Source organism: Mirounga angustirostris, unplaced genomic scaffold, assembly GCF_029215605.1.
Source record: "Mirounga angustirostris isolate CCGP_5_RB_7025 unplaced genomic scaffold, mMirAng1.0.hap1 SCAF_15, whole genome shotgun sequence".
NCBI lineage: Eukaryota > Metazoa > Chordata > Mammalia > Carnivora > Phocidae > Mirounga > Mirounga angustirostris.
Window position 1 is genome coordinate 20,101,498 of NW_026991723.1, and position 15,849 is coordinate 20,117,346.

Consider the following 15,849-nt stretch of genomic DNA (forward strand, 5'->3'; position numbering starts at 1 on the left):
ATTCTCTTCGGGAACCACATGACATATTTTTGAATTGATGACAACTCTTTGCTTTCTTGAGTAGGCTCCTTATCTTCCTGTATGGATTTTAAACTACAGAGAACCCCAACCTTTCAGTTTATCTTGTTGATTTCTTGGAGTGGGGGGTGGGGCATGGCTTCCTTTGTCACTGCGGTGAGGAGCATTTACCTGGAGTCCGTTACCAGGTTTAGCACTCATTGCTTGATCTGTGTAAGCCTTTATAATGCCGAACATGCCAGCTGTTTCCCTTCTGTCTTCTGGACTCATACCCACCCTTCCACAATGTGTTCTCTTGGGACTGGGCATCTGCCAGCTACATTTCCCTGGCTCCCTTGCTGGCTGGCCTCTTGTTGTGTCTGCCAGTAGGAGGCCCTGGGAAGAAGAAAGAGGCTGTGGCTTCAGCCTCACTTAATGTGGTTTCTGGGCTGTGGTGATTCTCAACTCCAGGCATAGCACTGCTTCGGTGTTTGTAGCCTTAGCTGAGGAGATGCATCTTCTGTGGACCTGACAGTGGTATTCCTACCAGTAGCAACAGCCCAGGCTTATAGGTTTCATTCAAGTCAGTGGCATTAGTAACATCTGAACCTCACCCCTCTTCCTTTTTGCAAATCCAGCCCCCTCTCCCTCCGTTCTTAGCAGCCTTTCAGCACCTTTTAAATAATTTCCCTAGATACCCTTTGTTTGAAATACCTGGAATGGTTTCTGTTTCCTTGACTGGATATAACCAAAATACAACATGGTAAACCCAAAGCAAAAACAGCACAGCTTTTTTGCTTTGTTTATGGTAGGTTTCATTATCAACTGAAGGAAACTTTTATTAAAACCCTTCCCTCAAAGTCCATACTTTGGAAAAACTTTGTAGGTGTCATAAAATCGGCATCATCTTGAGTATAGGAAGACAAAATGCCTTGGATGGAGGTCAAGACAAATCATCTTATAATGAAAGTCTAAGAGGGTAGAGAAGCACTGAGGCAGAGCAAAGAACACGACACATAAGGTAAAAATTCCTAGGTTCAAAGTCTGCCCTCTTTACTTACTAACCATATAATGTTGGTCAAATATTGTAGTCTCTTTGAGCCTCCATTTCCTCACTTGTAAAACGGTGACATCAACATCTAGTCTGACTCATAAAGTCACAGTGAAGGTCAATTGAGAAATGTGTGTGAAAATGTTAGGCAAACTTGAAATTGCTCCAAGGACGTTATTATGGGACATACTTAAAAAGGCTTTGTTCTGGTCGATGCCTGTCTGATTTTATAAACAGTTACACAATTATAGGTACTTAAATGTTTGACAGTGCAATGCATGAAGTGATTATTTTTTTATTGAAGTATAATTGAGGTACAACAACATACTAGTTCAGGTGTACAACATAATGATTCAACATTTGTATACATTGTGAAATGATCACATTAAGTCTCTTTACCGTCTGTCACCTTGCACAGTTATATTTCTTTTTCTTGTAATGGGAACTTTAAGATTTACGTTCTTGGCAATTTGCAAATTTGCAATACAGTGTTACTGACTATAGTCCCCATGCTGTACATTACATCCTCCTGACTTACTTTATAACTGGAAGTTTGTACCTCTTGATCTCCTTCACCCATTTCACCCTCTCTCTTCTGGCAACCACTGATCTCTTCTCTGTATCTGTGAGTTTTGTTTTGTTTGTGTTGTTTTTTTTTAGATTCCAGAGATAAGTGAAATCATACAGTATTTGTCTTTTTTTTTTTTTTAACTTCTATCACTTAGCATAATACTCTCAAGGTTCATCCATGTGGTCACAAATGGCAAGATTTCATTCTTCTTAGCTGAGCAGTATTCCATTGTTTATATATACCATATCTTTATCCATTGATCCACTGATGGAAATTTAGGTTGTTTCCATATCTTGGCTTATGTAAGTTATGCTGCAGTGAACACAGTGATGCGTATATGTTTTTAATTTAGTGTTTTTTTTTTTTAAAGGTAAATTTTTTATTTTATTTTTTTTTTAAAGATTTTATTTATTTATTTGAGACAGAGAGAATGAGAGGGAGGAGGGTCAGAGGGAGAAGCAGACTCCCTGCCGAGCAGGGAGCCCGATGCGGGACTCGATCCCGGGACTCCAGGATCATGACCTGAGCCGAAGGCAGTCGCTTAACCAACTGAGCCACCCAGGCGCCCCTAATTTAGTGTTTTTGTTTTCCCCAGATAAATACCCAGAAGTGGAATTGCTATATTGTATGGTAGTTCTGTTTTTAATTTTTTGAGGAACCTCCTTACTATTTTCCATAGTGGCTGCACTAATTTATATTTCCACCAATACAGGGCTTCCCTTTACTCCACATCCTCTCCACCAATGCTTGTTATTTTTTGTCTTTTGGTAATAGCCATTTTGATCGATGTGAGGTGATATCTCATTGTGGTTTTGATTTGCATTTCCCTCATTAGTGATGCTGAGCATCTTTTCATGTGCCCGTTGACAATTTGTCTTTTTTGGAGAAATGTCTACTCAGATACTCATTTGTTGTTGTTATGTGAGTTCTTTATATATTTAGGGTATTAAGCCATTGTCAGATATGATTTGCAAATATCTCCTCCCATTCAGTAGGTTGTCTTTTTATTTTTGTTGATGGTTTACTCTGCAGAGCTTTTTCTTCGATGTAGTCTCATTTGTTTATTTTTGCTTTTGTTGCCATTGCTTCTGAAGTTCTGGAGCCAAGACCAATATCAAGGAGATTACCACCTTTCTTCTGGGAATTTTATGGTTTCTGGTTTTATATTTAAGTCTTTAATACATTTTGAGTAAATTTTTGTGTACCATGTAAGATAGTGGTCCAGTTTCATTCCTTTTCATGTGGCTCTCCAGGTTTCCCAACACTGTTTATTGAAGAGACCGATCTTTCCTCATTCTTTATTCTTGTCTCCTTTGTCATAAATTAATTGATCATATATATGTAGGTTCACATGGGGGTTTTCTGTTTTGTTGATCTGTGTCTGTTTTTATGTTAATACCGTACTGTTTTGATTACTATAGCTTTGTAGTGTACTTTGAAATCAGGGAGTGTGATGGCTCTAGCTTAATTCCTTATTCTCAGGATTGCTTTGGCTATTTTGGGTCTTTTGTGGTTTTGTACAAATTTTAGGATTGTTCTGTTTCTCTGAAAAATGTCATCGGAATTTTGATAGGGATTTCTTTAAATCTATAGATTGCTTTGGATAATATGGACATTTTAACAATATTCTTCTCTATGAGCATGGAATATCTTCCCATTTATTTCTGTCCTCTTCACTTTCTTTCATCAGTGACTTACAGTTTTCAGTGTACAGATCTTTTACAACCTTGGTTAAATTTATTGTTAGATATTTTATTCTTTTTGATGCAGTTATATTTTATTCTTTTTGATGCAGGGATGGTTTTCTTAATTTCTCGTATAGTTCATTGTTAGTGTATAAAAATGCAACATTTTTATATGTCGATTTTTGAATGCTACAGCTTTACTGAATTTGTTTATTCTAACACTTTTGTGAATTCTTTAGGGTTTTCTATATGTAAAAATCATGTAGTTTGTAAAGAATGATAGTTTTATGTCTTCCTTTCCAATTTGTGTGCCTTTTATTTCTTTTTCCTCCCTAATTGCTCTGGCTAGAATTTCCTATACTGTGTTGTTGAACAAAAGTGGTGAGAGTAGGCATCCTTGTCTTGTTTCTGATCATAAGGGAGAAGTTTTCAGCTTTTAATTGAGTATGATGTTAGCTGTGGGCTTGTCTTATATGGACTTTATTATGTTGAGGTATGTTCCCTCTCTACCCACTTGGTTGAAAGTATGTCATAAATGGATGTTGAGTTTTATTAAATGCTTTTTCTGCATCTATTGAGATAATATGATTTTTCATTCTTCATTTTGTTAATGTCATGTATCATGTTGGTTGATCTGCAGATGTTAAACCATCATTGCATTCCTGAAATTAATACCACCTGATCATGTTATATGATCCTTTTAATGTATTATTGAATTTGGTATGCTAATATTTTTTTGAGGGCTTTTGCATTTATGTTCCTCAGGGATAGTGGCCTCTGTGTGTGTGTGTGTGTGTGTGTGTGTGTGTGTGTGTGGTTTTGTCTAGTTTTGGAATCGGGATTTTGCTGGCCTCATAAAATGAATTTGAAAGTGTTCTTTCCTTTCCTTTTAAATATTTTGGAATAGTTTGAGGAGGTTGGGTATTAAATCTTTGAATGTTTGCTAGAATTCACTAGTGAAGCCATCTGGTCCTAGACTTTGTTGGGAGTTATTTGATTACTGTATCATCTCCTTCCTAGTAATAGTTTTGTTCAGATTTTGTTTTTCCTCATGATGCAGTCTTGGAAGATTGTATGTTTCTAGGAATTTATCCATTTCTTCTAGGTTGTCCAATTTGTTGATATATAATTATTCATAGTGGTCTCTTAAGATTTTTTGTAATTCTTTGGTATCAGGTGTAACTTTTCTTTCATTTATGCTTTTATTTATTTGAGCCCTTTCTCTTTTTTTCTTAGTAAGTCTAGCTAGAGGTTTGTTAGTTCTGTTCATCTTATCAAAGAATGAACTCTTCCATTGGTCTTTCCTATTGTCTTTTTAGTTTCTATTTTATTTATTTGTGCTTTGATATTATTTTCTTTCTTCTACTAATTTTGGGCTTTCTTTATTCTTCTTTCTCTAGTTCCTTTAGATGTAAAGCTAAATTGTGAGGTTTTTTTTTTATTGTTCTTGCTGTAGGCTTCTATTGCTGTGAACTTGCTTCTTAGTACTGCTTTTGCTGTATCTCATAGATTTTGGTATGTGATATTTCCATTTTCATTTTCTCAGGTATTTTTTGGTTTCTTCTGTATTGTTTTCATTGACCCATTTGTTCAGTAGCATGTTGTTTAATCTCCACATATTTATGATTTTTCCATTTTCTTCTTGTAATTTATTTCTAGTTGTATACTGTTGTGGTTGGAAAGATGCTTGATATGATTTCAGTCTTCTTAAATTTAGACTTGTTTTGTGACCTTATATGACCTCTACCTTGGAGAATGTTCAATGTGCACTTGAGATGAATGTGTGTTCTGCTGCTTTTGGATTGACTGTTCTGTATATCTAATAAGTCCATGTGGTCTAATGTGTGGTTTAAGGGTTGATGCTTCATTATTTTCTGTCTGGATATTCTGTCCATTGATGCAAATGGGGTATTTAAGTCCCTTACTATGACTGTGTTGCCATTAGTTTTCCCCCTTTAGTTTTGTTAGTAATTACTGTATATATTTAGATTCCCTTATGTTGGGTGGATAAATGTTTACAAATGTGTATTTTTTATTTAATTTTCAATGAAAAAAATTTTTTATTAACATGTAATGTATTACTTGTTTCAGGGGTACAGGTCTGTGACTCATCAGTCTTAAACAATTCACAGCGCCCACCATAGTACATACCCTCCCCAGTGTCCATCACCCAGCCACCCCATCCCTCCCACTCCCCTCCACTCCAGCAACCCTCAGTTTGTTTCCTGAGATTAAGAGTCTCTTATGGTTTGTCTCCCTCTCTGGTTTCATCTTGTTTCATTTTTCCCTCCCGTCGCCTATGATCCTCTGTCTTGCTTCTCAAATTCCTCATATCAGTGAGACCATATGAAACTTGTCTTTCTCAGATTGACTTATTTTGCTTGGCATAATACCCTCTAGTTCCATCCACGTCATTGCACATGGCAAGATTTCATTTTTTTTGATGGCTGCCTAATATTCCATTGTATATATACACCACGTCGTCTTTATCCATTCATCTGTTGATGGACATCATAGGCTGTTTCCATAGTTTGGCTATTGTGGACATTGCTGCTATAAACATTGGGGTGCATGTGCCCCTTCAGATCACTACATTTGTATCTTTGTGGTAAATACCCAGTAGTGCAATTGCTGGGTTGTAGGGTAGCTCTATTTTCAACTTTTTGAGGAACCTCCATACTGTTTTCCAGAGTGGCTGTACCAGCTTGCATTCCCACCAACATTGTAGAAGGTTCCCCTTTCTCTGCATCCTTGCCAACATCTGTCGTTTCCTGCCTCGTTAATTTTAGCCATTCTGACTGATGCGAGGTGGTATCTCATTGAGGTTTTGATTTGGGTTTCCCTGATGCTGAGTGATGTTGAGCACTTTTTCATGTGTCTGTTGGCCATTTGGATGTCTTTGCAGAAATGTCTGTTCATGTCTTCTGCCCATTTCTTGATTGGATTCTTTGTTCTTTGGGTGTTGAGTTTGATAAGTTCTTCATAGATTTTGGATACCAGCCCTTTATCTGATATGTTATTTGCAGATATCTTCTCCCATTCTGTCAGTTGTCTTTTGGTTTTGTTGACTGTTTCCTTTGCTGTGCAAAAGGTTTTTATCTTGATGAAGTCCCAATAGTTCATTTTTGCCCTTGCTTCCCTTGCCTTTGGCGATGTTTCTGGGAAGGAGTTGCTGTGGCTGAGGTGAAAGAGGTTGCTTCCTGAAGTCTTTTCAAGGATTTTGATGCATTCCTGTCTCACATTCAGGTCTTACATCCATTTTGAGTCTATTTTTGTGTGTGGTGTAAGGAAATGGTCCAGTTTCATTCTTCTGCATGTGGCTGTCCAGTTTTCCCAGTACCATTTGTTGAAGAGACTGTCTTTTTTCCATTGGACATTCTTTCCTGCTTTGTCAAAGATTAGTTGACCATAGAGTTGAGGGTCCATTTCTGGGCTCTCTATTCTGTTCCATTGATCTATGTGTCTGTTTTTGTGCCAGTACCATGCTGTCTTGATGATGACAGCTTTGTAATAGAGCATGAAGTCTGGAATTGTGATGCCACCAGCTTTGCTTTTCTTTTTCAACATTTCTCTGGGTATTCGGGGTCTTTTCTGGTTCCATACAAATTTTAGGATGATTTGTTCCATTTCTTTGAAAAAAGTTGATAGGCATTGCATTAAATGTGTAGATTGCTCTAGGTAGCATAGACATTTTTTTCCAATCCATGAGCATGGAACGTTTTTCCATTTCTTTATGTCTTCCTCAATTTCTTTCATGAGTATTCTATAGTTTTCTGAATACAAATTCTTTGCCTCTTTGGTTAGATTTATTCCTAGGTATCTTATGGTTTTGGGTGCAATTGAAAATGGGATCGACTCCTTAATTTCTCTTTCTTCTGTCTTGTTGTTGGTGTATAGAAATGCAACTGATTTCTGTGCGTTGATTTCATATCCTGCCACTTTACTGAATTCCTGTATGAGTTCTAGCAGTTTTGGAGTGGAGTCTTTTGGATTTTCCACATAAAATATCATCTGCAAAAAGTGAGAGTTTCACTTCTTCTTTGCCCATTCGGATGCCTTTGATTTCTTTTTGTTGTCTGATTGCTGAGGTTAGGACTTCTAGTACTATGTTGAATAGCAGTGGTGATAGTGGACATCCCTGCCGTGTTCCTGACCTTAGGGGAAAAGCTCTCAGTTTTTCCCCATTGAGAATGATACTCACTATGGGTTTTTCATAGATGGCTTTTATGATATTGAGGTATGTACCCTCTGTCCCTACACTGTGAATAGTTTTAATCAAGAAAGGATGCTGTACTTTGTCAAATGCATTTTCTGTACCAATTGAGAGGATCATATCGTTCTTGTCTCTCTCTCTTTTTTTAATGTGCTCTATCATGTTGACTGATTTGTGAATTTTTTTTTTAAAGATTTTATTTATTTATTCAATAGAGACAGAGAGAGAGAGGCAAAGGGAGAAGCAGGCTCCCAAGGAGCAAGGAGCCCAATGTGGGACTCGATCCCAGGACCCTGGGTTCATGACCTGAGCCGAAGGCAGATGCTTAACCATCTGAGCCACCCAGGTGCCCGACTGATTTGTGAATGTTGAACCAACCTTGCAGCCCAGGAATAAATCCCACTTGGTCATGGTGAATAATCCTTTTAATGTACTGTTGGATCCTATTGGCTAGTATTTTGGTGAGAATTTTTGCATCCATGTTCATCAGGGATATTGGTCTATAGTTCTCCTTTTTGGTGGGGTCTTTGTCTGGTTTTGGGATCAAGGTAATGCTGGCCTCATAAAATGAGTTTGGAAGTTTTCCTTCCATTTCTATTTTTTGGAACAGTTTCAGAAGAATAGGTATTAATTCTTCTTGAAATGTTTGGTAGAATTCCCCTGGGAAGCCATCTGGCCTTGGGTTCTTGTTTGGAGATTTTCGATTACTTCTTCAATTTCCTTAGTGGTTATGGGTCTGTTCAGGTTTTCTGTTTCTTCCTGGTTCAGTTTTGGTAGTTTATACATCTCTAGGAATGCATCCATTTCTTCCAGATTATCTAATTTGCTGGCATATAGTTGCTCATAATATGTTCTTAAAATTGTTTGTATTTCTTTGGTGTTGGTTGTGATCTCTCCTCTTTCATTCATGATTTTATTTATTTGGGTCATTTCTCTTTTTGATAAGTCTGGCCAGGGGTTTATCAATCTTATTAATTCTTTCAAAGAACCAGCTCCTAGTTTTGTTGATCTCTTCTACTGTTCTTTTGGTTTCTATTTCATTGATTTCTGCTCTGATCTTTATTATTTCTCTTTTTCTGCTGGGTTTAGGCTTTATTTGCTGTTCTTTCTCCAGCTCCTTTAGGAGTAGGTTAGGTTGTGTATTTGAGACCTTTCTTGTTTCTTGAGAAAGGCTTGTATTGCTATATACTTTCCTCTTAGGACTGCCTTTGCTGCATCCCAAAGATTTTGAACAGTTGTGTTTTCATTTTCATTTGTTTCCATGACTTTTTAAAATTCTTCTTTAATTTCCTGGTTGACCCATTCATTCTTTAGTAGGATGCTCTTTAGCTTCCATGTATTTTTCTTTCCAACTTTCCTCTTGTGATTGAGTTCTAGTTTCAAAGCACTGTGATTTGAAAATATGCAGGGAATGATCCCAATCTTTTGGTATCTGTTGAGACCTGATTTGTGACCCAGGGTGTGATCTATTCTGGAGACTGTTCCATGTGCAGTCGAGAAGAATGTGTATTCTGTTGCTCTGGGATGGACTGTTCTGAATAAATCTGTGAAGTCCATCTGGTCCAGTGCACCTTAATTTCCTTGTTGATCTTTTGCATAGGTCATCTGTCCATTTCAGTGAGGGGGGTGTTAAAGTCCCCTACTATTATTGTATTATTGTTGATGTGTTTCTTTGATTTTATTATTAGTTGGCTTATATAATTGGCTGCTCCAATGTTAGGGGCATAGATATTTAAAATTGTTAAATCTTGTTGTTGGATAGACCCTTTAAATACGATGTGGTGTCCTTCCTCATCTCTTATTATAGTCTTTGGTTTAAAATCTAATTTGTTGGGGCACCTGGGTGGCTCAGTCGTTAAGTGTCTGCCTTCGGCTCAGGTCATGATCCCAGGGTCCTGGGATCGAGCCCTGCATCGGGCTCCCTGCTCGGCAAGGAGTCTGCTTCTCCCTCTCCCACTCCGCCTGCTTGTGTTCCCTCTCTCGCTGTCTCTCTCTGTCAAATAAATAAATAAAATCTTTAAAAAAACCCCCTAATTTGTCTGATACAAGGATTGCCACCCCAGCTTTCTTTTGGTGTCCATGAACATGGTAAATGGTTTTCCACCCCCTCACTTTAAATCTGGAGGTGCCTTTGGGTCTAAGATGAGTCTCTTGCAGACAGCATATCAATGGGTCTTGTTTTTTTTTTTTTTATCCAATCTGATACTCTGTGTCTTTTGATTGGGGCATTTACCCCATTTACATTCAGGATAACTATTGAAAGATAGGAATTTAGTGCCATTGTATTGCCTGTAAGGTGACTGTTACTGTATGTTGTCTCTGTTCCTTTCTGGCCTATGTTACTGTTAGGCTCTCTCTTTCCTTAGAGGACACCTTTCAATATTTCTTGTAGCGCCCATTTTGTGTTTGCAAATTCCTTTAGTTTTTGTTTGTCCTGGAAGGTTTTTCTCTCTCCTTCTATTTTCAGTGACAGCCTAGCTGGATATAGTATTCTTGGCTACATATTTTTCTCATTTAGTGCCTTGAATATATCATGCCTGTCCGTTCTGGCCTGCCCCGTCTCTGTGGATAGGTCTGCTGCCAATCTAATGTTTCTACCATGTAGGTTACAGACTTCTTGTCCTGAGCTACTTTCAGGATTTTCTTTGTCTCTGAGACTTGTAAGTTTTACTATTAGATTTTGGGGTGTTGACCTATTTTTATTGATTTTTGAGGGGGGTTCTCTGTGCCTCCTGGATTTTGTTGCCTGTTTCCTTCCCCAAATTAGGGAAGTTCTCTGCTATAATTTGCTCCAATATACCTTCTGCCCCTCTCTCTCTTTCTTCTTCTGGGATCCCAATTATTCTTTTTTTTTTTTTTTAAGATTTTATTTATTTATTTGAGAGAGAGAGCACATGAGGGGGGGAGGGTCAGAGGGAGAAGCAGACTCCCCGCCAAGCAGGGAGCCCGATGCGGGACTCGATCCAGGGACTCCAGGATCATGACCTGAGCCGAAGGCAGTCGCTCAACCAACTGAGCCACCCAGGCGCCCGATCCCAATTATTCTAATATTGTTTCTTCTTATGGTATCACTTCTCTCTCTAATTCTCTCCTCATGATCCAGTAGTTGTTTATCTCTCTTTTTCTCAGCTTCTTTATTCTCCATCATTTGGTCTTCTATATCACTAATTAATTCTCTCTTCTGCCTCATTTATCCTAGCAGTTAAAGTCTCCATTTTTGATTGTACCTCATTAATAGCCTTTTTGATTTCAACTTGGTTAGATTTTAGTTCTTTTATTTCTCCAGAAAAGGATTCTCTAGTATCTTCTATGCTTTTCTCAAGCCCAGCTAGTATCTTTATAATCATCATTCTGAACTCTAGTTCCGACATCTTACTAATGTCTATATCGTTTAAGTCCCTGGCAGTCGGTACTGCCTCTTGTTTTTTTTTTTGAGGTGAGTTTTTCTGTCTTGTCATTTTGTCCGGAAGAGAATAGATGGATGAGAGAACAAAATGCTAAAAGGGTAACAATGACCCCAGAAAAATATGCACTAAACAAATCAGAAGAGACCTGAAACTGGAAGGGGGGGGGCGGGGAGAAAAAAAAAAAGAATATGATCAGGCTGGTGAATAGATCAGAGCCACACTCTAGATTTTGGGTGTATTTTGGTCTGTTAGAAGAAACTGCCTCCCAAAATTTTAAAGAAAGAAAAACTTATATGTGTACAAAAATAAGGGTAAATATGAAGGGCTGGACTATGACTATAAAGATGAAAATTAAAGATTTTAAAAAGAATTGATAAGATAAGAAATTGGTTAAAAAAAAAAAGAATGTGATCTGGTGGGAGACTAGGATAAATCATACACTAGATTTAGGTTATATTTTGGTGTGTTAGAAGAAACTGTATCCCAAAATTTTAAAGAAAGAAAAACTTACACATATACAAAAAATAAGGTTAAATACAATGAAGGGATAGAATATGACTGTAAAAATGACAACTAAAAAAGATTTTAAAAAAGGAATTGATAGGATGTTGGTTGAAAAAGAAGAAAAATTCAACTAAAAAAAAATAAAATTAAAAAAATTAATTTTGAAAGACTAAAGAACCATGGGAAAAAAGCCATGAATTCTATGTGCTGTATTCCCCTAGTGCTGGGGTTTTGCCATTCTCATTGATTGGTAAACTTGGTCTTGGCTGGCTGTTCTTGCTGATCTTCTGGGGGAGGGACCTGTTGCAGTGATTCTCAAATGTCTTTGCCTGAGGTGGAATTGCACCGGCCTTGCCAGGGGCCAGGCTAAGTAATCTGCTCGGGTGTGCCTTCTGTAGCTTTTGTTCCCTGAAAGCTTTCTGTACAGCTTTGGAGGATGAGAGTGAAATGGCGGCCTCCCTATCTCTGGTCTTGGAGGAGCCAAGCGCTCTGGGCCTCACTCCTCAGTGAGCCCTAGTAGAAAAGCAGTCAATCACTCCTGTCTCCCTTGTCTTTGGTCACACTCCGTGCTCACCTGGGCTGTGACAGAGCATTTCTATCTCTGGCACATGACCCTGTTTGAAGTCTCCAAACCCAGGAGATTTCTGCGTCAGGTTCCTGCGCCGCTCCTCCTGGGGGAGGAAGGGGAGTCTCCCCGGATCTGCGGCTTGTTGGGTCCCTGCTGGAAGAGCAGTGGCCTGACTGTGTTGCGGATCACAGTTTATGGCATCCCTGACCTGAGAGCCCACTCCTCATCTCTGTCTTTGCAGCAGACTTCCCCGCTCTGATACCTGGGAGCTCTGCCACACTCAGGCACCCCTGATCTTTCTGTGACCCCGAGGATCCTGAGACCACACTGTCCCAGTGAGGATTTCACCCCCCAACTTAGCCACTGGAGCGATGTCCCTTAGTGGAGCAGACTTCTAAAAGTTCCGATTTTGTGCTCTGCTGCTTTCTTTATCACTTTCTGGTAGTTGGCTGATGGAGGCTCTCTCCCCCCGCAATCTGTATTCCCAAATATCATCTCAGATTCAGTTCTCTGCACATCCTACCTTCCAGAAAGTGGTCACTTTTCTGTTCATAGAATTGCTGCTATTCTTTTCTTTGATCTCCTGTTGAGTTTATAGGTGTTCTGAATGGTTTGATATCTATCTAGCTGAATTCCTGGGACCAGACGCAATTTAGGTCTCCTACTCCTCCATCTTGCTCCTCCGTTTACAAATGTTTTATCTTCTTGCTGGATTGACCCCTTTATCAATATGTAAAGACTACTTTGTCTTTTATTACAGTCTTCATTTTAAAGTTTTTTTTTTTTTTTGGTCTAGTGTCAATATAGCTACTTCAGCTTTCTTTGGTTTCCATTTGCATGAAACATCTTTTTCTATCCCTTCACTTTCAGTTTGTGTTTGTTCTTATATCTGAAATGAGTCTTTTGTAGGCAACATGTAGATGGATCTTGTGTGTGTGTTTTAATCCATTCAGCTTCTGTGTGTTGTTTGATTGGAGAATTTAGTCCATTTACATTTAAAGTATTTATTGGTAGGTATGTACTTACTGTCATTTTGTTGTTTTTTGTCTGTCTATATTTCCTCTCTGTTCCTTTCTTCTCTTGTGGTTTGATGATTTTCTGTAATGTTATGCTTAGATTCCTTTCTCATTATCTTTTTAGTATTTACTCTGGGTTTTTTCTTTGTGGTTGCCATGAGGTTCATCTCTAATAGTCTCTCTATATAACAATATCTTTTAAGTTGATAGTAAATTTGAAAGCATTCTAAAACTCTACATTTTTACATCCTACCCTCCACATTTTATGCTTTTGATACCATATTTTACATCTTCTCATTTTGTGTATTCCATAACTAATTATTGTAGTTATGTGTATTTATACCTCTTGTTTTATATTTTATAAATAATTAACCCACTTCCTCTATTACATGTATATTTACCTTTACCAGTGAGATGTTTACTTTCATACTTTTTCTTGTTACTAATTAGTGTCCTTTCTTTTAAGCTTAAACAAGTTCCTTTAACACTTTCTGTAATGCTGGCTTAGGATTGATGATCTCATTTAGCTTTTGTTTGTATGGAAAATGTCTTCAGTTCTGAATGATAACCTTGCTGAGTAGACTATTCTTGGTTGGAAGTCTTTTCCTTTCAGTACTTTGAATATATCAAAGCACTCCCCTTTGCCCTGCAAAGTTTCTGCTGAGAAGTCTGCTTATAGTCTTATAGGATTTCCCTTGAATATAACAGTTTTTCTCTTGCCACTTTTAAGATTCCCTTCTTATCTTTAACTTTTGACATTTTAATTATTATGTGTCTTAGTGTGGGTCTCTTTGGGTTCCTCTTCTTTGGAAGACTCTGTGCTTCCTGGATATGGGTGTTTGTTTCCTAACCCGGGTTAGGGAAGTTTTCAGCTATTACTTCTTCAAATAAGTTTTCTGCCTCTCTCTTTCTTCTCCTTCTGGGAGCCCTATAATGCAAATTTTATTTCTCTTGATGTTGTCCCATTGACCCCTTAAGCTATGTTCATTTTTAAAAATTATCTTTTCCTTTTGTTGCTCTGTTTTGGTTTGTTCCACAATGTTGTCTTACAGGTTACTGATTCTTTCCTCTGCTTTATCTAGTCTGCTATTGAACCCCTCTAGTGTATTTTTCAGTTCAGTTTTTTATTCTTCAGTTCTGTGACTTTTTTTGGTACTTTCTTATGTTTTCTGTCTCTTTGTTGTAGTTTCTGATGTGTACATCCATTTTTTCCTCAAGTTCAGTGAGCATCTTTAAGACCATTACTTTGAACTCTTTATCATAATTTATATTATAAATTACTTATCACCATTTCATTAAGGTTTTTTTCTGGTGTTCTATCTCACTCTTTTGCTTGGAACATATTCCTCTCTCCTCATTTTCCTTGTCTCTCTGTGTTTGTTTCTATGCATTCTATGTATTAGGTGAGACAGCTATATCTCTCCCGGTCTTGGAGGCCTTGTGTAAGAGATGAACCTTATTGTTTAACCTTGCCCTGGCTCTTAATTGTCTCTTGAACATTCGTGATTGTCTAAGCAAGTTGATTTTTCTTTCTTTATTTATTTTTAGGTCTTAGTTATTGAGGGTATGCCGAGATTTGTGAGTATTCCAGAACGAGGGATTTCGGTTAGCACTGAAATTATTTTCAGGTTAATTGGAAACGACCCTCAGACAGTAGCTTTTAAGGTATGCAAATGTATCAGTCCTGTAGGACTGCAGTTGTATGCCCTTCTGGCCTCCAGACCAAGCGATCAAGAAGTGTTCCATTCATGAGAGATGCAAAACTGGGGGGCTTTAGATGGGTGTGTGGGCTCTTTTTTGGAGGAGAGTATTGATGAGCTGTAGCAAGGCCAGGTGAGGGCTCAGAGGTAGTGTCCCCAGCCCGTGTTCCCCAAGAGCACTTCCATCACCCTCAGATGTGTGGTAGACTTGAAGCCTGCAAATTTTATTTCTCTTGATGTTGTCCCATTGGCCCCTTAAGCTACATTCATTTTTGGCTTTTGGCTAAAGCTCAAGGTTAAGTAGATAGGCCTTATTCACAGAAGGCTAGGGGTGTGTTTCAGTCTGCTGTCTATGCAGTGCCCTGGGGATGGTAGGTTGCCATGAACTGTCTCTTCAGTTGTTTCAGACACATGGGGCCCAGAAACGCAATCCCTTTGGCTACCAGAGGCAGGTGGTCAAGGGGTGTCCCCTGTATGGGCTCTAAGTATGGGCTGGCTTTGGCAAGACCATGGTGGAGCAGTGCAGGGGGGCAGGGTGCTTGCTTGGCCAGCTTGGCAGAGCTTTGGTGGAGCTGTGTGTGTGTGGGCAGTGTGGATGTGTGTGTGTGTGTGTGTGTGTGTTGTGTGTGTGGGGGATGTCGAAAAGTGATTGATTTTTAACTAAGATCAAGGCATCAAGCAATTTCTGATACTATTCTCATTTGGATAAATTGGTTAGAAATACCTCATCCTTTTGGGAACACAGTTTTTTTTTTTTTTTTTTTGGTCTGTAAATGGGGATGGAGAATGCTGACCTGCCTTCTGAATGTGTTGTATGCATTAATTGCGTATGATTGAGTAGCATCCTCAAGATTGCATGTAAATGCCAAGTGTTCTTACTGATAATAAAGCAGATACTTTCTTGATGGGGTTGTCATGAGGATTAATAATTTAATTGTGACAGAGTGCTCTGATATTCTTAGATGAAAAGTGCTATATAACTTTGAAGAGGAATATTATCAAATAGCTTCTGCTTTGGTTCCTGAAAGAGCAGTGCAAAATAAGGCAATGCTGAACTGCACATGCCTACCTAAAATTTTCTACTTCTTTTTAGAACAGCAGAAATTTAGAAATGGGGTTCATGAAGGAGGCCTGTAA